This window comes from Mercenaria mercenaria, chromosome 15 (assembly GCF_021730395.1).
Source record: "Mercenaria mercenaria strain notata chromosome 15, MADL_Memer_1, whole genome shotgun sequence".
Lineage (NCBI taxonomy): Eukaryota > Metazoa > Mollusca > Bivalvia > Venerida > Veneridae > Mercenaria > Mercenaria mercenaria.
Window position 1 is genome coordinate 50,825,433 of NC_069375.1, and position 27,408 is coordinate 50,852,840.

The 27,408-nt window shown below is 33.9% G+C and overlaps 2 long non-coding RNA genes across 10 annotated transcripts in view; both read right to left on the reverse strand.

The window, feature by feature from the left end:
• LOC123554334 (uncharacterized) overlaps positions 1 to 7,423 on the reverse strand; it is a 39,132-nt gene extending 31,709 nt beyond the window's left edge. For 7 of the 8 annotated variants that reach the window (XR_006687000.2, XR_008367204.1, XR_008367201.1 and 4 more), the window contains exon 1: positions 1,464 to 7,423. This is a non-coding gene — a long non-coding RNA (uncharacterized LOC123554334). The remainder of the gene's footprint in view (positions 1 to 1,463) is intronic. The other variant, XR_008367200.1, reaches the window with a different exon arrangement.
• Positions 7,424 to 7,667: 244 nt separating this feature from the next.
• Positions 7,668 to 27,225, reverse strand: LOC128548659 (uncharacterized). Of its 2 annotated transcripts, none has more exons than XR_008367208.1 (3): positions 27,134 to 27,225; positions 9,740 to 9,927; positions 7,668 to 9,467 (listed from the first exon to the last, which is right to left on the reverse strand). It is a non-coding gene; the product is annotated as an uncharacterized LOC128548659 (long non-coding RNA). The 2 variants fall into 2 exon arrangements; XR_008367207.1 differs by having other exon boundaries at positions 7,668 to 9,044; positions 27,134 to 27,219.
• Between the last annotated feature and the right edge of the window lie 183 nt (positions 27,226 to 27,408).

The following is a 27,408-nucleotide window of genomic DNA, read 5'->3' on the forward strand; positions in this document are numbered from 1 at the left end:
GCCTACACACGGTCACCTAATGATGATAAACAAGTGTGCAAAGATTCAAAGCTGTAGTTAGTACAGTTTTAAACAAAAATTTTAACTAAGAAATTACAAAAAGGGCCATAATTTTGACAAAATGCATATCACAGCTGTGGTTCTTGGCCTACACAGTCACCTAATGATGACAAACAAGTGCGCAAAGTTTCAAAGCTGTAGCTCTTATGGTTTACCAGAAAAGGCGGACCCCAACAAACAAGAGCTGTCCGTAAGACAGCGCGCTCGACTTTTCTCAGTGCTTGACTCTGAATTTGAGCTTTGCCAGTAAAAAAAAAATCCAAGTTAAAAAGGGGCATAAATCTGTTAAAATTCAAATTATAGTTATGAGAATTGTGTCTCCTAGTGTAGACTTTGATAGTAAATAACTATTTTGAGTTTCAAGTCAAAAGCTTTAATAGTAACAGAGATATTTGACTTTATCAAAAAATTTAACAAAAAAGTCTAAGTTAAAAGGGGCATAATTCTGTCAAAATTCAAACCAGAGTTATGTGGATTGTTTCTGCTGGTGTAGACTTTGATAGTAAATAAGTATTTTAAGTTTCAAGTCAAAAGCTTTGATAGTAACAGAGATATTTGACTTTATCAAAAACTTCAACTAAAAATTCTAAGTTAAAAAGGGGCATAATTCTGTCAAAATTCAAACCAGAGTTATAGGAATTGTGTCTCCTGGTGTAGATTTTGATAGTAAATAACTATTTTGTGTTTCAAGTCAAAAGCTTTAATAGTAACAGAGATATTTGACTTTATCAAAAGTTTTAACAAAATTTCTAAGTTAAAATGGGGCATAATTCTGTCAAAATTCAATTCAGTGTTATGGGGATTGTTTCTCCTGGTGTAGACTTTGATAGTAAATAAGTACTTTAAGTTTCAAGTCAATAGCTTTGATAGTAACAGAGATATTTGACTTTATCAAAAACTTTAACCAAAAATTCTAAGTTAAAAAGGGGCATAATTCTGTCAAAATTCAAATCAGAGTTATGTGGATTGTTTCTGCTGGTGTAGGCTTTGATAGTAAATAAGTATGTTAAGTTTCAAGTCAATAGCTTTGATAGTAACAGAGATATTTGACTTTATCAAAAACTTTAACCAAAATTCTAAGTTAAAAAGGGGCATAATTCTGTCAAAATTCAATCAGAGTTATGAGAATTGTTTCTCCTGGTGTAGACTTTGATAGTAAATAAGTATTTTAAGTTTCAAGTCAATAGCTTTGATAGTAACAGAGATATTTGACTTTATCAAAAACTTTAACCAACGGCGACGCCGACGCCGATGCCGACGCTGGGGCGAGTGCAATAGCTCTACATTTTCTTCGAAAAGTCGAGCTAAAAATTAACAAACGCCGATGCCAACGATCAAGTGACGACAATACCGCGTAGACTTTTTCTCAAAAATCCGACAAACAAAAAGGAAAAAATACACACCCTTCCTGCTCCAAATCTGAAACCACGTCAGTCGATTTGTGACTGAATTATGGATGGTCTCTTATCTATGCAATAATGCCACCATAGCAACTGGAAAACTGCAAAAAATAAAATATGATTTGTTAAAAGTAAATGTCTTACTTGCAGTTAAAGCTATGAAGGCAGTTTTAAAATATTTGTTTATACTTGTATGATACTTTGCAATCGATAGAAAGACCCGGAATCTGTATTCCAGGATATGACTACCGTTAAAAGTTGGCCTTAATATAAACCAATTAACGATATTTGTCTATTTGTTGGAAAAACATATTGAATTTACATCTTCAAAAGCTAGTAATACCCTCAGATTTATAAAAAGAAATGTACAATGTAATAACCGTAATATTTAAGAAACTGCCTACAAAACAACCGGCCACAATTAGAATACTGTAACACCATATGGCATCCATGGCAGAAAAACGTAACATATGAGATAGAAAAGGTACAAAGAGCCGCAGCCAGATATGTTATGAATGACTACTCATACCAAAGCAGCGTAACATCAATGCTTGAAACTCTTAAATGGCAGACATTAGAACAAAGGAGAATACATGCATCTTTAATTATGTTGTATAAAATATCACACGACCTCGTCTCTTTAGATCATAACCACCTGACAATCTCTAGAAATTTAAACTTTATCATTCCATCTTCAGGAACACAATATCATATGAACTCCTTCTTTCCCCGCACAATCAGATACTGGAACGCCTTACCTTATAATATCAAGGACAGTGTGAACCTTCAGTGCTTCACATCTGACCTAGACTTGTATTGTACTAATGTCATCATCCTGTTTTTATTTTTAACAAGCTGTATATATTACTGCTCTTACTCTTTTAACAACATGAATATCATGTATCATGTAACATTGCAACATGTTTTTTAACAACTGCCCCGACCTCCCAGTTATGATCAGAAATTGATTGTTCGGAGTATCTCCGTAGATGTAGATAATGGTTTGACAACATATGGTGTAATAGAACAGTATATAACTTTATTTTAAATCAATATTATCAAATTAATTCTCAATTTAAATAGTAGAGCGGAAGTCTGTTGTAAGCCACGCCATGCGTCCCTTTTTGCACAAGTTTTCATGGATGCCAAGTTGTTGTCACAGTCATATAAATAAGACTTATAAAACATGTTCCCAGTAAAAAATACGTGCACAATACATAATTTGATTGTTTCTATAGCAATCGTTCACTTCAGGCAATAGCAAAAAGTACAGGTGAAAATTCCATCATACCTGTAGAGATGGTACCTACCCAAATAAATCAAAGGGGGACAACTCTTAATTGACCAATAAACTGAAGCCAACATTAAACATTGGTCAAAAGTGAAAGAAAAATCAGATAGGTCCTTTTTCAAACAACTTATCAGGCAGACAAAATATGACCTACATTTGTTTAAACCCCTTTGTATTCAATATACAATATGCACGCTTTTCTCATGACTTACACAGACAGTTATTTTGTAAATTGTAGTGAGGCCCAGATAGAAAGTTTAGTAATGCATGAAGATGATATAAAATAATGCATAAATTCCTTTGAAGAAAATTAACGACATTAAGAAACGTTATTAAGTTTTGATCTTTTAGCCAAAATTATTTATTTATTGTTCTCAATGGTGATACATTTGTTTACACAACATTTATATATCAAAATGTAAAATGTATATATCCAACAATGAGAAATAACAAAAAAAGTTAAATTGGTAACACAAAAATTCATTGTCATCAAATATAATTACAATGCTTTAAGGTAGTGGTTGTAATTACTACATTTTAAGGTAGCTGATAGGTAAAGACTCTATGTAATGTATTTTAAGCAATTCTCAATTTAAACATTCTCTGGTGGGAACTAGCACGATCACTTGCTTTCCTTGAAAAACGAATAAATGGTGAAAAAGCATATAGAGATTACACTATTTGATGATTTTCGTTACAAGTCAACTACCCTAATCAAACTAAACGGTGTTTTAATTATGTTGAAAACAAAGGAACCGGGTAACTTCAGATATCAACGTTAATTTACAACTTAAACTGTTTACACAACTTGAAAAAAGATTTTGTTGGGGCCTCTCATTTACAAATATATCAACAATTATATCACCTGGATTGAGTGCATTCATGAGTGGGAAATATTGATGGGTAAAATGGTGTAGGGGTTTGTTTACAATATAAAATCTTTAATAACTTCTTTAAGGTACATTTTTGGTATGGTTTTGGTAAGCTTATAATAAAGAGCATGTCATTCTCTTTCACTCAGAATTTTTTCATGCGTTTTAGACTCTTGGCTAGTCTTGGAATTTAACTTTATTAAAAGACAAAAGGAAATTCAGTATAGGCTCTTTCAAAATGTTGAAAGTAGTGTAAACTTACTTTATACTCTATTGAATTTATTTAGCTGTGGGAGCTTTTGATATAGACTATAATTGGGGAAGTCCTAAAATCTTTGAAAAACGGTCAGTACAAGAGTTGTCCATTTTGCTTCAGATATTTTGAGAAAGTCATTTTTTAGATATTAAATATTTCTATTTTTGACATGCAGAAGAGGAAAACCATAAATATATTTAGAAAATTGGTGCACTTAGCTATCATTTCACTCTGAAAAAACCCTGTAAAGATGAATTTGAATTTTTTAGGTACCATCTCTAATACCTGTATAGTTTGTGCATAATAATGGCATCGATCCCTATACGGAATGAATGCGTGCTGAAAAAAATCTCGAGGACGACTGGCTTTTCACTCCCAGTATTTAAAATACATTAAAGCTAATGAATATTCTTTGGAATCAATCTTTATAATCAGTGTTAAGAAAACAAACTGTTGTATTAGATATTTCTCTAGAAGTAGTTTCTTGCGTTTACAGGAATTTGAATGATAATCACAGGTTAAGATGGGCGAAAACCACAAAATGAATCATCTACACGTTTAACGGAAGAAATGAGAAAAGAAATACGACAGCAATAGAAAGAAAATAGAAAAGAAAACACAGAATAAAAAAATTACATACCATTTTGTTGACTCGCCTCTCTGAAAACCCGGACTGGCTATAACAATAACAATAACAATATGTTGTCACGAAAGTCACGTGCTAAGTGAACTGAGCATGAACAGTGCCTCGGGAATAACGCGTTGATTAAATCACAAAGGTTGAGTGAATTGTGTAAGACTGTGTCAAACATGTTTTGTACGAGTTCATTTAAGTTGCCGGGTCATTGCACCGCACAACTGTTCTGTGTAGCAATATATATGATAAACATTCCGAAATGAGACCAAGTTGAGATTTTTGCATGTTACATTATTTTTTGGGGAAAGTTCACACAAATGCCGATTAAATCCAATGACTGTTAGACTTTGACCATTAGTTGCGCTTCGGACTCATTTGCTGTTTCTCATATGACGACCTGTAACATTAAATTTTGACCCCGTTGAAAATTGACCCCATGTGTCATTTTTCAACGTTGAGAGTTGATCCTGTCAACATTTCAACATTAAATTTTGATCAAAAAGTCGTTGAGACCTGATAAGTCGTTAAATTTTGATAAGTAATGGGGTCAATTTTTAACGGTTAGCTAAAATTAAGTAAAACGTCGGAGATCATCTGTTTGTAGTAGAGAAACACACTTACTGGAAAGAACCAGAAACTATCGCAGACTTGCTGGATAGCTTCTTTAAAAATAATTTCACAAGGCCGAGTCCGGGCTCAAACTGACAATTTTGCCGAGGTAGGCGAGATCATCTATAAAAAGGTAAAGGTCTTGTTTATTATAGTGTCACCCCTATTGAAAGGGCCGGCCAATTTGGCTTATAAGACACCTTTATAGTGCGTACCAATTACCTCCCAACTCCTACCACTATGCCAGGCGGATAGAAGTCGATAACCATTCATTTAACTAGCTCGCGGCTCACGAACCGGCCTTTTCGGAACCAGTCGCATGACAAACATTCCTCGGACGAACGGTCCCCATGGGGCTCGAACCTTCGACCTCCCGATCCCAAGGCGGACGCCTTAGCCACTGGGCCACGGTAAGCGGTTGGACAGTGAAAGTTTAACACAATGATTTTCGACAGGTGGGTGGGTGAGACTTCCACACAGGAGCACCTTTTCCTAACATAACAAGATATTAGTAAGTGATATTTCTGTAACACATAGAGATTTATTCTTTTACATTGAAAAATCTTGTCTTTATGCGTCCTAATGCCAGGCTCGAAATATTTTATCTCATGATTAGGATGTTTAACTTTACAAATGTGTATAATCTACGGTTTTAATTCATTTATAGAATGTACAGATATGGCTTTTAGATAAGTTTCTTATAATTCTGTTCAGAATGACCACATGCTTTTTATAGTTACCTATTTCACATTTTACTTGTCACGAAAAAAAATATTATCAGACGAATTTCTCCCGCCTTGCCGACGATTTAAACAGAGGGTCATCACATTCGTGAACACGAAAATTACTTAAGGTATTCATAGTCCATAGTCATAAAACCCCTACGTATGTGACACTAAGTTGCAAGAATCAGTCACTGATGCCTAGTCACTGTCTTAACAAATAACATAAAATCGAAAACAAATATATGTGTAATAAGGGTATTATAGTTTTCTCGTTTATGGAAGCCTGAATGCACCACCCCTCATTTCTAACGGACTGTTGTAAAATTTTAACAGATATTTCCAAGGGTGTTTTTATTCTCAATATCTCTGCTGTATATCTTCAGGAAAAGTGTATCTATTTATGTCCCTGATATTTTCCAACAAGACCACTAACGTTATCTTTTCACACGCCATGTACCCGGATAATCTTAACTCTGTTCAGCGACCCTAACTCAGTGCCAACATGGCTGACAGAAAGACGATGTATGTAGTTAATTTCCTTGTCTTTTTTCATGTCTTTATGTGAGTATGCAATGTTAGCGTAAAACTTTTGATAGTCATAATATCCTGTATTGATAACATGTTTTGTGTACTAAATATTTCAATCGAAATGTCACATTATGTGGCTGGAATTCATTAAAATGCACTCAAAAAAGTCTTCAAAATGAACATGTTTTATGTTTCTGACTGTTTCAAAGTACCAGAAATTGCAGTAAGACCTTACTTATTAAATGTATTAGTTCCATAAATATCTCTTTGACAATGTTTAACAGTATCAAAGTTTGAAATTGATTTTTATAGCTTAAAAATTGTATTGGTTATGAGGTAGGTTTAAATTTGGGGATAATTCCTAACTGGTATAGGAAACAGTGCTGGATAAATACAAACTTAGAATGGATAAACATCTAACCAAATGAAAACGGCTGTTCGTCTGTGCTTTTTGTGGACTGTTGATGCTCGAAGTTCTTTGATCTACCCATCCTTGCAGGGATGTGGGATTCCTATGTCCAACTTCTCCGACTCGTGATTTTTTGCCGGCAGACAAGTGCATTTTTCATTCTGTGTGTCCGCGGACAAGCATACTTTTTCAGGTATAAAATGAGAAAACATAAAATATCATTTAGATTGTGTGTTGCTTCAAGTGTATGGAGGTGATAAAGATAATAGGTTCTTTGACTAGGTCTCGCGCACACTGTAACTCGGTGACTATGATAACGTCGGATAAGTATAAACATATAACACTAGCTTAAAGCTATTTTCCGACAAACACATGTAAATAAGCTCAACATAAGTAAAACAGCTGTAATAAAATGCAAATATGTTAAAGCACATTAAAGCAAATAAAGAATCTGGCTCTAAGTAGATAAGAAACAAATCACAAATTATCACATACATGTTACAGCGCATTAAAACAAAATAGCACATAGGTACTTGCAAATAAAAGGAAAAAGTAATTTACCACATACAGATTTAGCACATTTAAAGCAACATAAAAAAAGATTAGCTGACACTACACAAAAATAAGAAGAGTCACATTTTAAAACATACATTTAAAAACACAACAACATAAAAGTAGAAATCATATACATGCTAAAGGGAACATAAGAACTACTTAAAGTAGCTGAAGAAAAACATTTGCATCATCAGCATATAGCATTCTGTAACTAAAACTAAAAAAGGAAAACAAGGGTTACACACAGAGAACTAAAAGGACATTTAAAGACATCAGAAACGTAAACAACTTTAAAAAAAAGTATTATGACAAGTTTGTAAGTAGAATTCCAACTGCTGAGACAATAAGTCACTGCCAAAGGAAATATCTGAGCCAGTAGTCAGCCAAATTAAAATCAAAAGCACACAGAGATCGCAAATATGACTAAAATAAGTCGGAACGTTTTAAGAGTCTTTCTCTGAATTCATCTGGCTTTGCACCATTGCGTGGGCAGTGTTTCGGACATGACCCCAAAAGATCCCGAACACTGCTTACGCGATTTCAGACTTTTGTAAACGTTAAAAGGCAAATATTTCAACAGCTTATTTTTTTACCACAGTTACTGTGATATGCTTTTCTATTTTATTGTCCTAAATAAAGAACTCGATCTCCAGTCTATTTGCGCTTTCATGAAGGTTTAATATTACAAATCAGAGCAAGTGAAATTTGAGAAGTGGACTTTTAAGTGTCCGTGAACAAGTGAAAAATGTAAGGATACCCACACCCCTCTCCCGTCAGTCCATGGATCACTCCCCCTCCCCCACCACACCACACACACACACACACACACACACACACTTTTCTTCCCTAATTACCGTCTGAAAAAATATCATATTTAAAAATTAATCATAAATCTAATCCAATTTAAACAATATCAAAAATATTCCATTAGCACCTCTATAAAAATATTTTACACTACACGATATACAAGATTTGAAACAAACACCATTCTTCTGAAACAGTGTGTGTGTGTGTGTGTGTGTGTGCGTGCGTGTGCGTGCGTGCGTGCGTGCGTGTGTGTGTGTGTGTGTGTGTGTGAGAGAGAGAGATGGAGGGAGAGAGGGTTGGGGACTACAGAACTTCGAACATCGGTGGTATTAAATAATTTCTTATATAAATATAATTTTGACTTTTATACTCAGTTATTTTTGAGAGTTTATCCAGATTTTTCCAAACATTGCTATTTGCATAATATTAAAATTATGAAAAAATATTTGACTGTAGTGGGCATACATATAACATCTTTTAAATTTAATGACAAAGTTTGAAGACAATACCGCTTATAAAGTAATGTTTACAATAATCAGACCATGTACATGTCAACTCATTCATTTCTAATTCTATAGAATACTAGTCAGTTAGGTGTTTATCCGTCACGCAATTTCGTGTAAGTTAGGTTTTTATCCATTCCTCATGTAAACTGAGTTCGGTTTTTATCAAATCAAAGTTAGGTTTTTATCCCTTTTCTCGCTGTCGGTACATCTGAACATGTATTGTGTCAACATGTAGTGGGTTAACAACATAGTGTAAACGGGCCTATACAGCAGTATATCTTTGATTTCAAACAACAAAATAGTCGAGGCATCAAAAGCATAGAAGTATTTTTAAAGATTTTTTGTAAAAGTTTTCATTGAAAAAGTTGCCTTGTTCGTCGTTTTTCCACCTGAAAACACAATGGTTGATATATTTAATATGATACATTTTGAAATAAATATATACATGTACTTGATCAATGGAGATAGATATAACAATAGAAAATTCCTTTATACATCGTAATTACACAGAAAACAAAGTTGTATCGGCTTTACATCCGCCATGTTGGCACTGAGTTAGGGTCGCTGAACAGAGTTAAGATTATCCGGGTACATGGCGTGTTTCAAGACTGCGCAAAATGACATGCCTGACTTCGAATCACTTGCCATACACCGATGTAGGTTCGAGTCCCACTCAGAGCGTTGAATTATTAATGTTAGCAAGCTTTTACATCCGATGTATTGACAACAATAAAAATCCTGCTCACTCTATAAAGACAATATTTTTCTCCAACATTCTTGAAACCCCATCAGAATGTCTGTTTGCTTATGGTCTACAACAAAGACACAAGTATCGTTATATCATCTCAAGTTCTGTCAGTACTACATACACATTTAGAAGTGATTAGCAACAACATCTTGGTTTTATCGTTATCGTAATTATATGTACATGTAAATGTTAGACATAGTGTTATATAACAAAGTCTCTTATAATTCTAATGTTTTGAATGACTGTGTACTGTTGTTTTTAATGTTCTTATTATTTTATGTGCATGTATTGTTTGTACACAGATGAGACTATAATAAAGAATATATATATATATACACTGCTTTGTTTGGTGCGGAGTTTCCTTTTTGCATCTTGCAGCAACTTTCGTACTTGTCGGTAATATAATCCCCCTCATCCGGTTACCGAGATTGCCCACGTCACAAAACGGCTAAAGTCATAAAGTGTCCTACTTTCCGCTGAATGCATGGAATTAAAGGTGCCCGATCGGATAATTTCTTCAAAATCTGAAAAGGGTTTTTATGTTTCGTTTGATCTAACTAGAGAAATGTTTTCCAAATATTTTGCCAAATTGCTCACCAAAAACTGATATAGTGTTTTACCTTACACTAGGCAATTTCTCTTGTTAAATACGAAAACAAATACTTTCTTTTTGTCTGACACACAAGTGATACAATTATGAGTAAAAAACAACCAGGTCAGTACTGTCTCTCGAACCAACGGCCACAAATCGATGAGAGCTTTTGAACTTAACATTGAAAATGACCCATCTGTAGATGATTAGTTCATTAATAAGCATTCAAAGATGTGTAACTGGGTTAAAACATCTATTTCTGACCAGTATCTGCAGAGTCAGGGTTATTGCCGATGAATAATTATGTATCATTATAGCTCGTGGCGCGCTCGAATGTATAACTAAACGTTCATTACTTAAAGTTCCGAGAAAAAAATACAGAAATATTAATTTTTCATCTGTATGGTAATAGGCATATTGCATAAGATTATTAGGATCAAATTTCAACGTTGAAATATGACCTGACTATAGCTCACTTTTCAACGAGGGTCAAATTTTTACGCGTGGGTTGGTCATTAAATAACGGGAAGGGTCAATTTTCAACGTTGAAATATGACCAGACTATAGTTGATCACTTTCAACGAGGGTCAAAATTTTACGCGTGGGTCGGTCATTAAATAACGGGAAGGATCAATTTTCAACGTTGAAATATGACCAGACTATAGTTGATCACTTTTCAACGAGGGTCAAATTTTTACGTGTGGGTTGGTCATTAAATAACGGGAAGGGTCAATTTTCAACGTTGAATTGACCAGACAAGTGATCACTTTTCAACGATGGTCAAAGTTTTATCGTGGGTCGGTCATTAAATAACGGCTTAGGGTACTAATTTTCAACGTTGATATAGGACCTGACTTTATTGACACTTCAACGAGGGTCAATTTGTACGCGTGGTGGCCATTAAATACGGAAGGTCAATTTTAACGTTAATTTATCATGAATCGTTTAAAAATGGACCCTGGGGTCAATTTAACGGGGTCAATTTATGTTACACCGGCTATGTCCGAAGCAATGTCATTAATTTCATGTTTTATAACATTTTTCGAGAAACAACTGAAGGCATTTCTATGCTAGATATTTTGCAAGTATTAATATTTTCAACGAACTGGCTGCTTAAATGGTCCTGCATTCTCGCATACCAGAGGTCTACCGTGGTTCCCGGATGAACCTCTAGGCACTTCGCGATATTTATGTTTGGTTACTCAGTAAACGTCAGCCATCAGCGTCGTTTCGCGCCCAAACGTAGCGAACAATAAAATCGTCCGTGAATGCATGAGCGTCTTCCTATTACGAGGATCATGTCATTTACGACGAATATATTATTCTGATGTAACTCTTAACAGTCGATTACAGAATAAATCTTTATTTATCGCAACATGGAATACAGTCTTTATCCATCGTAAGCAAGATCTTGTATTACATATTTCTGAAGTTCAATTCGGATCAGTTCAATATTAATGGCGAACAATGATTGGCTGAAACTCCATAGTATTACGATGGGGCATCTCACCAAGTAAACGTGGAATAACAGAGGTTTCTTGGGATTTGACGACTCGATGATGAGAATGATTTTGCCGTTTGGGTTATAATATTCTGATAGCGTTCGTGCTGGTTTCTTACTGGACTTTCTTGATACCTTCGAAATTTCGATTGTCAATGATAACAATGAATGACGCCGAAAATAGTGGTCGACATCTAGCACTTCAATTAAAAATATTCAAACATTTGTGTTACACTGGTAATCGATACCGAGTTTTGGGAAATCAGTTCCAATGGATTATCATGCCGACTCTTCCGTTACAATACAGTTTTTGAATGATTTTTCAAACATTTGACCCCATAGTATGTTTTTAAATTTTGAGTTCTAAAATAGCCGAAACCATCTTTCAGATTTGATGATTAACTTATAAAGTCTCTCAAAGTCAAACATTTGTGCCAAAATATCATAATTACTAGTCAGGTAATTAGTTTGTGTGCATTACATCACCAAATAACCTAGTTATTATACTCGTGCATTAGTTGTGTTATTCGTTTCAACAAATACTTTCTTCATTGAAGAACCTGATTGCGTAGGCGTTTATTAATTGCCCCTAGCAAAATATACATCAAATTATTTGAAAAGATGTTTCACATTTACCAAAGTATATATTCGCAGTCATTTTCAATTTCGATATAATCAACATAGGTTTTACAGACGAATAATCCGATCCCACCAGACTTTCTTAAATACTTTTCAGATCTAGGTTTAGAAAAAAAAAAGTTTGCTTTCTTCTATACAAATTATATCATAGCAACTAATTAAATCAATAAATTCAGGGTAGTTACAAACATTAAGACTTCCGATCTTCAGTATTTTTATCGGTGCGCTTTTAATTAGTGTAGAGTCTCCGCGTGTATTGTTTGTTTGCGAAAATTTGGTACTAAAGTTTTCATTACTTAATTTCTGGACATTAGGTCGAATAGACGAGTATGATAAACTGGGGTTGTTTACTTGTTTGTATGAATACTGATTTGCTTCATTGCACTTAGTCTTTATTAACGATATAAGCACTACTTTAGATTTAAATAAGTTAACAGAGAATGATTTGAACCAGTTATCTATGTATATGTTGTTATTTGCTGATGATATTGCATTGTTTACTACTGATCCGAATAGCCTGCAAGCTCAGTTAGATATTATCTATACATATTCAGAAAAATGGGGTCTCAAGATTAACGTTCAAAAAACCAAAATTTGTGTATTCGAAAAAAGAAAAAGCCACCATAATTTTAACTGGTTTATCAATGGTGAACAAATTGAAGTTGTAGATCATTTTAAATATTTAGGAGTTGATTTTTTGTATACTGGTGTAATGTAAAATGCTGTTAAAGTGCTCTCAGAACAGGCCCTTAAGGCATATAGTAGCTTATTATCATTATTCACTCGTGTACAAATAGATGTGAAAACTAAACTTTCTTTATTTGATACCATGGTTGTACCAATTCTTACATACTGTTCTGAGGTGTGGGGCATTTATGATTTTAAAGAAATTGACAAGTTGCACATAAAGTTTTGTAAAACAATACTTGGAGTTCGTCAACAGACCCCAAATTTAGCAGTTTATGGGGAACTGGGAAGGTTCCCTTTATCAGTTATCTGTAAACAAAGAGCATTAAAATATTGGTTAAAAATAATGCAAAATCCAAACTCTCCTATGTATAGAATTTTTATAGAACAGTGTAATAACAGTAACGATAACTGTTGGGCAAAATCCATCAAGCGTTTATTAGACAGTCTTGGTTATAGTGATATTTGGAATAATTTTGATTATAATGTAAATTATTTGCCAATGTTTAAACAACGCATTTGCGACCAGTTTATTCAAAACTGGCGTGCTTCTGTCCAATCAATGTCAAAGTTAGATTATTATAGTAAATTCAAAACAGAGTTTTGTTTTGAAAAATATATTGATGTTTTAACAAATGAAGGATTAAGAAAAGAATTAAGTTGTTTCAGATTAAGCTCTCACAAGTTAGAAATCGAATTAGGTAGATTCGTAGGTACCGTTAGAAATGAAAGAATATGAAAAATGTGTAATTTAAATTGTATTGAATCAGAATACCATTTTCTGCTTTGTTGTCCTCTTTATGTCGATATACGTAGAAAATATTTTGGAAATATATCTTGGCCAACGATACAAAAATTTGTAAATATACTTTCTTCTACATATAAAAAATCTATGTATAACACTGCAAAATATTTAAAGGATGCGTTTAAGCGTAGAAATGAAACCCTTGAGCGCATAGCTGCTTCTTAAGTTTGTAGTACAAATGTATCGACAAATAAGAACTATGTCTATCACGATAGTCTCTACTCCATGTTATATTGAATATGTATATAAATATGCCTGTATTATGTATGTGTATGTATGTCTTGGCCATATTCAATTTGTGTTTATGTTAATTGGCCAAAGGCATTGATTTGCTGATTTGCCAAATAAAAACTGTAACTGTAACTGTTATATTTAGACATGATATACATACATATATATATATATATGCAATAAATGATCTTTGATAATTACATCTATTGTTTCAGCAAGTTGCAGTTGATCCATGCCCAAAGAGAACTCATAATCTACCAAACAAGTATTTTGATGTAAGGGCGTGAGCTAGGCCTTGGCCAAAACTAAGCCCTACGTCACAGCGGTCATTAAATCTCGTACGTGGTAAAATAACACCGTGCTATTTGTCCTACTGCAGTAACCAAACTACCAAAATCCAGGTAGTTTGGGAGTTTTAATACCGAAAATGCATAGTTAATTGTCTTGCCGGTGGATATAACACGTCGCCGAGTACATAAAGACATGAAGACACGATAAATCGGCAGTTTGTCGTCCTTTCGTGTCCTTGTCCCGAGTACATAGACACGACAAATCGGCAGTTTGTCGTCCTTTCGTGTCCTTGTTTCGAGTACATAAAGACATGAAGACACGATAAATCGGCAATTTGTCTTCCTTTCGTGTCCCAGTGCCTTCGCCACGAACACATACATGTATGTGATCGGGGCATACTTCAAAGGTTGTAAACGAAAGGTTTATATTCTTACACGAAGATGCATATGTCGAAAGTTAGAATCAGTACATTTTATTTACACTTGTTAGAATACTTTGTACATGTATAGAAAGGCGACGACCAACTACCGATTTTATCGTGTCTTCCTGTACTCGGGGCGAAGACATGAGGACTCGAAAAGACGACAAACTAGCAATATTTGTCTTGCCTTCGTGTGTTCAGGAAAATGGAGAAACAACGAAGACACGTAAAAAAGAGAAACCGTTGAATTGTCTTATCTTCATTTATCTTCGTATACAAGGACATGAAAGGACGGAAAAACTGCCGATTTGTAAGTTGTGCCTATTAAACTAGCAATATTTGTTTTGCCTTCGTGTGTTCAGGAAAGTGGAGAAACAACGAAGACACGTAAAAAAGAGAAACCGTTGAATTGTCTTATCTTCATTTATCTTCGTGTACAAGGACATGAAACGACGTAAAAACTGCCGATTTGTCAAGTTGTGCCTATTAAACTAGCAATATTTGTTTTGCCTTCGTGTGTTCAGGAAAGTGGAGAAACAACGAAGACACGTAAAAAAGAGGAGAAACCGTTGAATTGTCTTATCTTCATTTATCTTCGTGTACAAGGACATGAAAGGACGGAAAAACTGCCGATTTGTAAGTTGTGCCTATTAAACTAGCAATATTTGTTTTGCCTTCGTGTGTTCAGGAAAGTGGAGAAACAACGAAGACACGTAAGAAAGAGAAACCGTTGAATTGTCTTATCTTCATTTATCTTCGTGTACAAGGACATGAGAGGACGAAAAAACTGCCGATTTGTCAAGTTGTGCCTTCTTCTCTTGTCATGCGCTCCGGGCGAAGACTGAAAATAAAACACGACAAATAATGATGACACAACGTTTCAAACCCACGTACAAGACATTTTGCCAATATAATATTTCGTGTTTCGGTCACAAAGTTTTGTTATTTCGCTCTCAATATTTCGTGTCCTCATGCCCACAGCTATCATATTCTTTTTTTAAACAACGGAAAGAAAACAGTAACATGATCATATTTTGGGTTCTAAAATTTCAGTTGTTTTCTGTTTATTCATGTGGTGTTCGATCGCGGGAAGTTTTTTTTATTATTTTTGGTTGCGGGTTTACCCCGCTACCAAAGTTACAAGTGTATTTCTGACAATCATACAATGTAGCATCTTTATTTTATTCCAAATCACATCCAAAGGATGTTCCATGTGCTACTACACAAAAATAGTCCCATTCATGAACAATGCGGATGAATTTTCAATGATCAAACAGTTCTGATTCAACCTGTATCCATTCACACTGACCATTTAGATCATATAAGTTCTATCAATGATCACAGACACTTGGGGTCTGGAACCCTCAACCCCTCCAGCCCAAACTACTACGCACCTGTATATATTTTTATCATTATCATTGTATATCCAGGCACAGACTATAATCACACAAGCAATGTTAGACTTATTTGAACTAATTTGAAAATATATATAATCTCCCACTAGCTTAAAAATACAGCTAGTGAGAGATTTTATATATTTTCAAATTAGTTCAAATAAGTTTAATATTGCTTGTGTGATTATAGTCTGTGTCTGGATATACAATGATGATGATAAAAATATATACATGTGCGTAGTAGTTTGGGCTGGAGGGGTTGGGGGTTCCAGACCCCAAGTGTCTGTGTCAATGATAAGGTTTTCCAGCCCGTGGTTACGTCACAAGCTAGGTCAGGCAGAGTTCATCTTAGATATGAGGTACATTTGTATTTGTTTCTCATTCATGTATATTTATAGACTGGCATTTAAACAGAAAATAAATCTACCGTTTTGGCCCGGACGTTTCGGCCTAGGATCGTTCGGCCTAGGACGTTTTGGCCAGGCATTTTTTGGGGGTAGGACGTTTTGGCCAAAAATAAATTTTGGTTCCATAGAATGCAAAATATATTTTCTGGAGATTATTTCTTTGATGTTTATGATCAAAAACAAACTTTATTCATAATTTTAACATGTCCAAAACATTGCAGAATGATACTTATTTCACTTGGGTATTGATTACATTTTACTCGGACTTTATCATAGACTCCCTGTGTAAAATCTCAAACTTTTAACTAAAATAATGGTATTAAATCGATATAATATTTCAACGAAACTTCAAAGTTTTTTTGTTTGTAGCATCATATGGGGCATGTGCAGTGAAAAGTCTTAATTTGATTTCTAAAATAGTGTGATATTTATTTCTAAAGTCACTATATGTTCATTGTAAATATATTTTGTTATACCCAAGTGGAAACTGGCAGGTACTCGAAAATGCAGCTCTCTGATTGGTCAATTAGAACCCCTAATATACTGTGATGTCATGATAAAGTTATGAATAATTATCAAGTGAAACAACAAACATAATAAAATTGCTGTTGATCAATACAATACAAGTGTTACAATAAAGACACAATAAATTAATGTGTTAAACTTATTAATTATTTCTTTTTGAACTTTATCAGTACTACAAGTGTGACAATAAATAAAATAATTGCACTGATTAAAACAATTAGAAAAAATATCACAATCACAATTTTTCTTTAAAAAATGATCAATTATACTATAACGATAAAATAGTAATATCAAAATCAGAATTTGCATATTTTGCAAAAAAAAAATTGGCCAAAACATCCTATTTCAACAATTTTTTTGGCCAAAACGTCCTAGGCCGAAAGATCCTAGGCCGAAACGTCCGGGCCAAAACGTCCGTGGCCAAAACGTCCGTCCTCCGGTACGAACAGTCTGCTTCTTTAATGTCACATCCATTTTTAAGTCATAAAATTCCATACATAAGTTTATTTTCGTTTTTTCTTTTTTAAACAGTTGATCACCATCTATAACACAGGTGTAGTAATTCTTAACATATTGGGAAAAAAATGAAATTTAATGAATTGGAAATTATGGTATGTCTGTAATTTTTAAAACAAAAAAAAAAAGATAGTGGCAATCGGCGTGGTACAGGTATTTTGCAAAAAGAAAAAAGAAAAAAATACCCGTAATTAATAACGCAATTATAGCCTTATCAGTGTTGTAAACATATGTGTTGTTTTAACGCTCCTTGGCAAATTTTATTACAGGTCCGTTAAAAAAGGATTTACGCGTGTTGTATGTTTTATTACTTCTATAAACTATCATTCAATAAGATTACAGTATAGAAATGGTTTCATGTAAAGTTATCTTGAATTGAACATGTACAATAAATTATGAAAGTAAGTAAATCACGAAGACTTTTATGATGTGAAAAGATCATGAAACCAGGTAAATTTTCACGAAAAACAAAAATAATTATAAAGTTACTGAAGTAAAAAATTAATTCTGTTTTAAATGCAGATACTTTATTTACATTGCAAAAACATATTCAATACAAGAATGTGGTCGCAACGAAGACGCCATTTCACATAGGCATGTGCTATTTGATGACAGAACTGAAGGACTTCTGTCTGTTTTACCTTTTTGTACTGTAACCGAGTAGAAAAAAATACCGACAGTTTTCATTTGTGATCCAAGGGACGATAGAAAAGCTTTCTCTTTTAATGTTTAATTGGCAAAATTTGCATAATTGACACTGATATTTAAATGTATATGAAATAAGATGAGAACAACAACATAAGAAGAAATGGGTATCTCTTTCTTTTCAGAACCGAAATATTTATTGCAATGTTTAATTGAATTTCATATGTTGTTAATTTGTGATATTAACAAAAAATGAATTACTCGCGAAGAAAAATTACATTAGATAAAACCTACCGGAATAAAACATTCAAACACAAATTAACTTAACTGATTAAATCATTACTTTAACCTTTGAATCACAATACCGCATGTTAATACGCACGCGGCATATTGAATAATATCGTCTGCATATGACACTACAACAACAACTTCGCGCTGAAGTTAATTTTTCTTCCAAATTAGTGGAAATAAACCGTTTGAGAACGAATCAAATTTTTATTTCACAAAAATGAAATAAATATCATTCAAAAGATAAATTCAATGAGAGTAGGAAAGTATTTGCACCTAAGCTTTCATATCAATGGTTTTATATAAAAAATTGCTTTTAAGAAACGCATGTATGAGATTTTTACACATTTTATATGGAAAATAGAAGGCAGAAATGATGGCATTAAATATCATGTTGAGAACGAATCAAAAATAAAGATAAAATTTTATTTAAAAATACCAAGTGATGAATCAAATGTTGAACTTTGGTAATGTTTTTGCACCTAAGGTTTCTTATTTTTAGTAATTTTGTTATAAAGTAAAATGTGTACATGCCCTTCTTATTTCTATATAGAAAATCTGACCGCTATCGATTATTGGCCGGAGGAATATTCTTCGGTATGCCAAAATTGTACACAAATCTCGCCAGATATTCATTGTTCAAAGCTTTCGGTGAAACGGCATCTGAAAACGGAGAACATGATTTTCCCTTTCACAATGATCAATTACTAGTCCGAGTCATATTGACGACAAAGGCTCGTCTTCTAACCATATATATAAACTGACATTGACATGTCAACTGTAACATACTTTGTCATCCAACCGTAACAACAAACATTTCAATATCCGATCAATTATGGCAAAATATCGTCAAATGGTGCTCTAAAATATTCAAAACAAGAAGGTAAAAGACTGCATCTTTACTTTGATGAATTCGCGTAGTAAGTTAGAAAGACTTTTTTTTTGGACTTTGGCTGTCTAAAATCACATAAAAGCATTTCTGCACAGATAAAAAGGTACAATGTAATATGCCCCGAACATAAAGAAAATTAAATACAGAAAACCAAAATTAATTATTTTTCGGCGCTTAAGATAGCAGAAACATTTATAAGGAGCTTAATTCCAACCATTACAAAAAAAAAACACGAGACATTTATCAAACATTAAACTCAGGTTGTCCTGGGTAGCGGCTATACGGTACGATACGGGAAATGTACACTTCCATTTCGGATATTCTCTGATATGTTCGTTTCATTTCCATGGCGACGAAATAACCAATATGGCCGACGGATCGAATCTTTTGATTAACCATTAGTGAATTATTCTAATCTGGTAACCTTAAATTCACAATATTTAGTTTTATTTTCTGTCGGTTGATATTGTCAAATTTGTTAGTGAATTTTAGTCACGCTTAAGCGTTAAACAATAAAAAAGCAACTGAAAGTTGAACGGGCACCTGTTCGAGGACACAAAATAATGATTTTAATTATCCAATTTGTAGTTATTTTAAGTTGGCAAGACATATTACAATACAACATAAGCTGTATACCGCTAATTAAAAAGTGGTACAAACACGATACTGTAAGGCTGCATTGTTTATCAATTAACTTTTACACATTTATCAATAGACACCGTTGATAATGACACGGCATTGTGCTAAATTACAAACCGCGAGATGATCACGTGTCAGTCGGGGCGTGGTGTGATTGACATCTATCAGTAGGTAATTAACATACGATGCTCCGCCTCCTGCTATACTTCCGCTCGTGCCGGCAAACAGTATTGAAATTCTCTGGGATTTTGATTGACAAGGGGCAGGACTTTCGAACTTAGACGCATCAAAAAATTTTCACGAGTCAAACCGACGCTCGAGGCATATACTGAGCGGGTCAAATACGAGTTTTTCTCAGTTTTTCCTGGGTCAAAACCCGGGACCTCGGGTCTACTGAATGCCCTGGTAAACCGGGCCGTCTTTTTTAAGGAAAATACCGGCGGGCGGGGTTTATTCTTTTACGTCAGAATGAAGGTTTTTCGTTCTCGGCCTCGAGCGTTTTGTAAATTTATACGATACAGTCAATTTGTCTGGGTCATTTTGGGAATTTTTGGATGAGAATTGGGAAAAAAGATACCTTTTTTCAATTGGGAAAAGGTCCGTTTACAGGACCTTTATAAAGAAGGAAAAAAATCGCTGGATTTTGTATCAGTGGTAAAAAGTAATACGAAATTCATGAAAATTTACACATGGGTATTTTAAATCATTATCACTTTTTGCTAAGTTTGACAGCTGTGATGTAGTTAGTAAGTTTTCACAACCAGTGCAAAAACTTATGTCCTATGACTCCCTGTTCAAACAAAGCGCATGCTTAAACAAAATACACCAATTCTGGTGCCCCACTGATTCAGGTAACTGTGCGATAATGTTACTGTCCAAATGGACAAGTTCTTTATAGAAATTTAGCATGGTAAGTAGTCTCCCATTTGCTCCAGTTTCAATACATTAATCAATGATTTTTGATTAAATGTCATAGAATGTATTTCAGTGGTTTTAGTGGTTACTTGAAGGAGGGTGTAGTCCAAATAATAGGACATTTCACCAGTTCGGGACAATTAACCTTTGACTGTTGCTGTCCAGTCACGTCCAAACTAATTCATCATATTTCTACTAGAAATCCCCAATGAAATCCATTGGGAATGTTTTCTGGTATATGCAGGGTTCTCGGAAACGCCGAATTCGGCGTTCCTGTACGCATGTAATTGGTCCCAGTATACGCGTGTTTTTGAAGCTTAGGAGTCCGTGGACGCCTGTTTCTGCAGTGGGACGTAAGCTTTAACTCCATAATTAATTTGTTTACAAACACCTGCGAATACACAAGGTTAAACTCTCGGTAAATTTCAGAGAGCAGTATTAGTGGGCCGAGTTACCCGCTTGTCATCATTAGTCCCATTTTATAGCCAATCTTGCCCATTTGCACTACACATGCCAGACAGGACAGCATGTGATTGTCTGCATGTTTGCATAGCTAGCAATCTCTGATTTTAAACCAACAGTTTATAAACTATTTGAAGTAACTTGATTGTTTTCTCATGTACTGATTACTTGGCAAGATTAACTTTTTAGAAAAAGTGATAATTAGTCGTAATTATGAATCTTTGAGTAATTTTACGATGCTGTTGATGTGGTTTTACTGTGATTATTTCTCTGCAAAGTTGCAAAGAGTTAGTTTTAAATTTTGTTACAATGCCAGGTCAGCAAACCTTCTTTAGTGTAGGAGTAAAAAAAAAGTGAATCCTCGGTCTCTGAGAACAATAGTGACATACAAAAATGAGGTGAAATGTACAGTGCATTCTTAAATTCGGTTGCCAAAAAAAAAAAATAATTATGTTGTATCCAAAAGTGCATCAGAGAACCGTAATATAAACATTACATATTATGAGAAACATATATAGACATCGCCAAATATTTCTTGCAGCAGACGACATGCGATGCACTTCATACCTTGTGATGATGCCAATGATAAAATTTAATCATTTCCGTTCAATACGATTTGTAAACATCAATTTAAGCTAGAGGAGTAGTACATGACTATAAATATTGGGATATGGAGGATGCAGATGCAGAACTTTTGTATTATTGAAATAATATATGTTAAAATTGACATATCAACCCTGCTAAATTTCTATAATGAACTTGTTCATCTTTCAATTTGGACAATACCATTAACTGTTAAAAGGGGTGCTTACCAATAAGATACTGACTGAATGGCGAACAATGCAGATCTTGATCAGACTGCATGGATAGGCAGGCTGATCATCATCTACACATGTCGCAAAAGGCAGAATCAAACGCGTCCAGCATGATAAGGGTTAATCGATGATTTGCCCATAAAAATCAGAGGTATCTAATTCTGTCTGCTTCAGATTTATCTATCCTTCTTTACTGTCAAACCCTTTACAGGGATGTACACTTTTTCATGCGTGTCAACTTGTTGTTAAGCCACAAAGATTGTTAGTAGAAAATAAAAAAAATCGGGCCAAATAAAAGGGAAAGGAAAATTTATTAGGGATTTAAAAGATAAAAACGGGTAAAGAGCAAGGTTATGGTGAAGTATGTTCAATGTTGCAAAAGCGGCAATGAATGCTCAAAGGTTGGAAGGAAGGGAATGTCAGGTGGATGATTATTCCATAGGCAGGGCTCACACTGGCCTCCAAAAAATAATAGCCAACTTATTAACCTATGAAAAATTAATAGCCAAAATTGATGCGGATCTTTGCGTGCAATTTTTATAAAAATAAAAATGATAAGTTTTAACACATATATTTTCTTAATTGCTTTAAAAAGCAGTAGGCCCCTAAAGAGGGTGTGGGAATCAGGGATTCAGGGAAATTACCTCCAAATATTGGTGGTGGGGTCCCACTATAAATGTTTAAAATGCTATATTCTGATGGATTTTGAAGGCATTTACAGGACACATATTTAGTTTGTGTAAGGCAGCTGAAATGGTTGATATTGACTGACATTATGGACTGGGCAATTGCTCAATTAGCCCCATTCATGCATACACAATATGGACACAGCTGCACACAATGGAAAGTCTTTGAGTATCATTCATGTTTATACTTTTTCTTTATACATATCAAAAGTGTTTTCATGATTCTTTTGACCATAACTGCACTTACATAGGAGAGATCGCCCTGACGTCACGCATCAACACCTCGATGGCTTAGCGCAATACTGGTCCAACTAAATTTTCTAAAATTATTCAGGAGAGACAAAAAACTGATCCTATAAAAAGCTATTTGGAATGGAAAAAATATAAATTTACATGTTGGCATAAAATGCCTTAAGAAATTATGATTTAAATTTATTTTTTGGCAAAAAGCAGTTAAAATAGTGTATTTGAGAGTTGGACCGATATTGCATTCAGTTTTACAGTGCAATACAAGACCAACTTGAGTTAGACCATTTTCACATTGTATTTTTGCTGTTTCAGAGCTAATTAAACTGCAGTTGGACTTCTATTACACTGAAAAGAAAACATTTTTTTGTAATTATACCCAAAATAATTATATTTTTGAGAGAGGAGATGAAGATAAAAATTATTTTGTCTTGCCCATCCAAAATATTTTAGACAAAAACTAATTGGTTTTCAACTGGCCATTCCTATTGCGGCTATGTTTCTAGTGGCAAATTTGTGATATACCTTCAGATAAGGCATAAAAAAATAATTGTAACAATCCAGAAAAAAAAACAGGGCGCAGGTTAAGAGATCACCTCAGTACAACTGAAATAGGGAAAACCGGCACCTCAGACTCTGTATACATGAAATAGGCAAAATAGAAACCTTAGTAAAACTGGAAACCTCAGTACAACTAAAATAGGGAAATAGGCACCTAGGTACAACTGAGATAGGGTTAAAATGCACCTCAGTACAACTGTAATAGGGTAAAATGCACCTCAGTACAACTGGAATAGGGAAAATAGATACCTCAGTAAAACTTAAATATGGAAAATAGGCATCTTGGTACAACGGAAATAGGGTATAAATGCACTGTTGGAATTGGGAAATTAGGCACCTCAGTACAACTAAAATAGGGGAATGGGTGTTGCACATTAAACATACAGACAAGGACCCAAGTACTATTACTGTATTTCAGAGAAAGCAACAGAATCTTCAAACTTGTATGAAAACACAACTAATAACATATCCTACAATTACCGGTAGTCCACTTCCAATCCTTAAATGTGGAATTCAACAACAGCAATAAAGCCTAATATATAAAACTAAATTGCAAATCAAACAAATTATTCATAGCTACTTATTCATTAGGGAAATGGAGCTGTCATCATTTCTGAGGTGAAGCTATGGCAAGATGTTATGAGAGAAAAATATGCAACCAGACTGAAGCTTAAACTTGTGGCCTTAGAATACTGTTCCTATGCTCTACCGACTGAGCAACCAAGCTGTTTACATTTTTTTTTCCAGATTTACATTACATGTTTCTCAACTATACTGAAATTCAGCCTCAAATTTCAGTCATATGAATTTATTAGGGAATCGATCCTACCGATTTTCACCGCAAAGGGACGAAAATCAGAATCGATCCCTCTATGGTAACATGCGATATACCAAATGAGATATCTACCATCGAATTAAATAATGTGTCTTTCCGGCACGTGCACAGAGCGCCTGACTTTGGATTTTTTGTAAAATACGCTTTTTCCTTGTGCCTTATAAGCGTCCATGCAACTTGTCCCAACCACAACGTCTTTCAAATCAGTACAAATATGAGGAGTCGGACAGATTCCTGATTGAGGTAGTGCCTTATTTCATATTACAGGTGTCGTAACCAAGTCAGTCATTATGTTTGATACCATATGGTACAGGGTCGGATAAATGTGCTGAAGGACTTTGACTCAGACCCAGGGTTTTTGCTGACCAAATTACTTGGCCTCCTGCACATTTTCTTGCAGAGTTTTTTAACTTTTAGGAATGAGTTGTTAAAACATGCAAAATATATTTTGGTAAAAACAAATTGTGAAAACATGCAGTTTTGAAATTTTGTAAAAAGTACTGATTTCTAAGAAAATTCTGCATAATGCAAGAAATTGTTTAATTAACGACTTAAGTGAGCATACTACGGTAACCTACTTTTGCAAAAAAAGAGTCTTAGCAGAAATTAATCAGGAAAATTGGTAGATACTGGTAATTCTGACAAAATGCATGTCAAACTTATGGTTCTTGACCTACATAGACATCTAATGATGATTCATATATGTGCCAAGATTCAAAGCTGTAGCTCTTACAGATTTTGAGAAAAGGTGGACCTAAACAAACATTTTAACAAAATTTTCTTACAAAAAGGACCACAATTTTGACAAAATGCATATCAGGGTTTATGGTTTTTGGCTTACATGACAAACAAGTGTGCAAAGTTTTAAAGCTGTAGCTCTTATGGTTTTTGAGAAAAGGTGGACCTAAACAAAAATTTTAACCAACGTCAACACAAATGGTCAAGTGACAACAAAACCTCGTAGATTTCTATCAAAAATCAAATGAGCTAAAAATGGCACTCAGTCATAGCAGTAGTGCTTGATAATGCTATGCCTTGTGTTACATTATCTTTTGCATAATTCTTATACATACAATAGAAACAATCTTTTTTGCTAGCAAGAAAAACTTTGTGTAGCTAAATGTTTATGCATCACAATCTTAATCTGATGTAATAAATCAAAACTATTTATGCCAGGAAAAATATTCTTAGACCATTATTTATTTCAACAATGGAACAAAAATATTTTATACATCACTACATTCTCAATTAAATCCATTTATTGAAAATATATGTTAAAAATTAAATGATACCCAGGTATTTACTACAAACTCAAGTTTTGCTATAGCACCAAAAAATTGCTTGTAATGTTTTAATTGGAATAACAAAAGCATAACCAGGGAAAATGGTTTGAGTTTGAATTTCCAGCTTTGGTAGGGTAAAAATCTAATCACAAAGGAAAACTTATAGGCTCTTTTTCTCATATCAAATTTGTCCGTCTTGGCCACTTTCAGCTCAGGGAATCGATAAATTGGCGGTGGACTCACTTCAGCTTCTGTTCAATTTTATAAGAGAGTTAAAAAGAAATTTTAGATGGACTTGCCAGACCATTTGCCTGCTCCTAGTATTAAAAGTTTTGGCTGTAATTCTTGATCAAAATTATCAAGCACTTCTTGCTCTTATTTCAATACTTACTTATGCAGTACTTAATTGGAAAGAAATCACATTTTTGTTCATTGATAGGTTTAACTAAAGCATACTGGTAAAGTCAAACAATTTTATCAGTGCAATATAAGTCCAACTCAAGTTAGACTTGTCATAAAACAAAATTTTCAGTGCAATATAAGTCCAACTCAAGTTCGACTTGTCATAAAACAAAATTTTCAGTGCAATATAAGTCCAACTCAAGTTAGACTTTTATTGCAGTGATGAAAACCAACATTCTGAGATAGACCTATATGTTTCTTGAGGGTAAAAGTGGGTAAAAAAGGGTAAATTACCCTAATTTTTTCACAGACTGTGTATTTGACCTTAGTATATAAAAATATGTAAAAAAGTGATTTTGTGAAAAAATGTCACTTGGACCAGTATTGCGCTAAGCCATCGACCTGTTTATCTGGTGGTTGGCAAAACAAATATTTTTTCATCGTTTGTGTATGGGATCGGAATTTTTAATTTCTGATAACGTTTTCGTTTATTTATGGATTTTAAAAATTCAAAAAGTTTTGAAATGCTTACGATTTTCATATTTTCTTATTTAAATATCTTTTGAAAATGAATAACCGCTTTAAATGACATAAGGTTTTAATAGCGGCGTAGCGATGCTCCAAACTTTTAGAAAAAACACTGTAAGTTAAGCGTTCATAATTAATCCATTTTATTTCGAAATAATAATTGAAAGTTATCAATAAATTGCTTGTTTTATATCCTTTCCATTGATCAAAAAATTATTGATATCATTTGTGTTTTAAAAAAGTTTAAGCCGTTAGAAAAACATCACTGTTAACAAAAAAACATGGAAGCTCGGTGTCTGCCCACCCGATCTATGTCTTATCAGTTCTAAAAATAGAATGTACAACGGATTTGTATACAAACACGATCTCTCCTATTGCTCGAAAAGTTAAAAAACAATAAGGTCGCGAAAATACGTGATATTTGGCATCTATGCACACTATTGAATTACAGCTTTTTTGTCAACAAGTTTTTGATGCTTAATTCAATAAATATACTAATTTTTAAGTGTTTAGAATGTTCTTACCTACGCTAATTACAGTATGCAAGCAAATTTATTTGTTGATTTTTTTAGTTTGTCCGTATCGGCCATGCTTCTAAAAATAGAAACAGGACTGGGTTTCCCGATATTTTTTAATTAATGTGCAAAACAAACATTTAGTATGCCAGAATTGTCTAAATTGGTAAAAAAAAAGACTATTAAAAACATCTGGCTTGTAATATTTCAACAAATTCGCGTTCTTTACAAATTCTGAAAATTCGAAAAAAAGAGGATTTTTTTCGCTTCGAACAATTTCATTT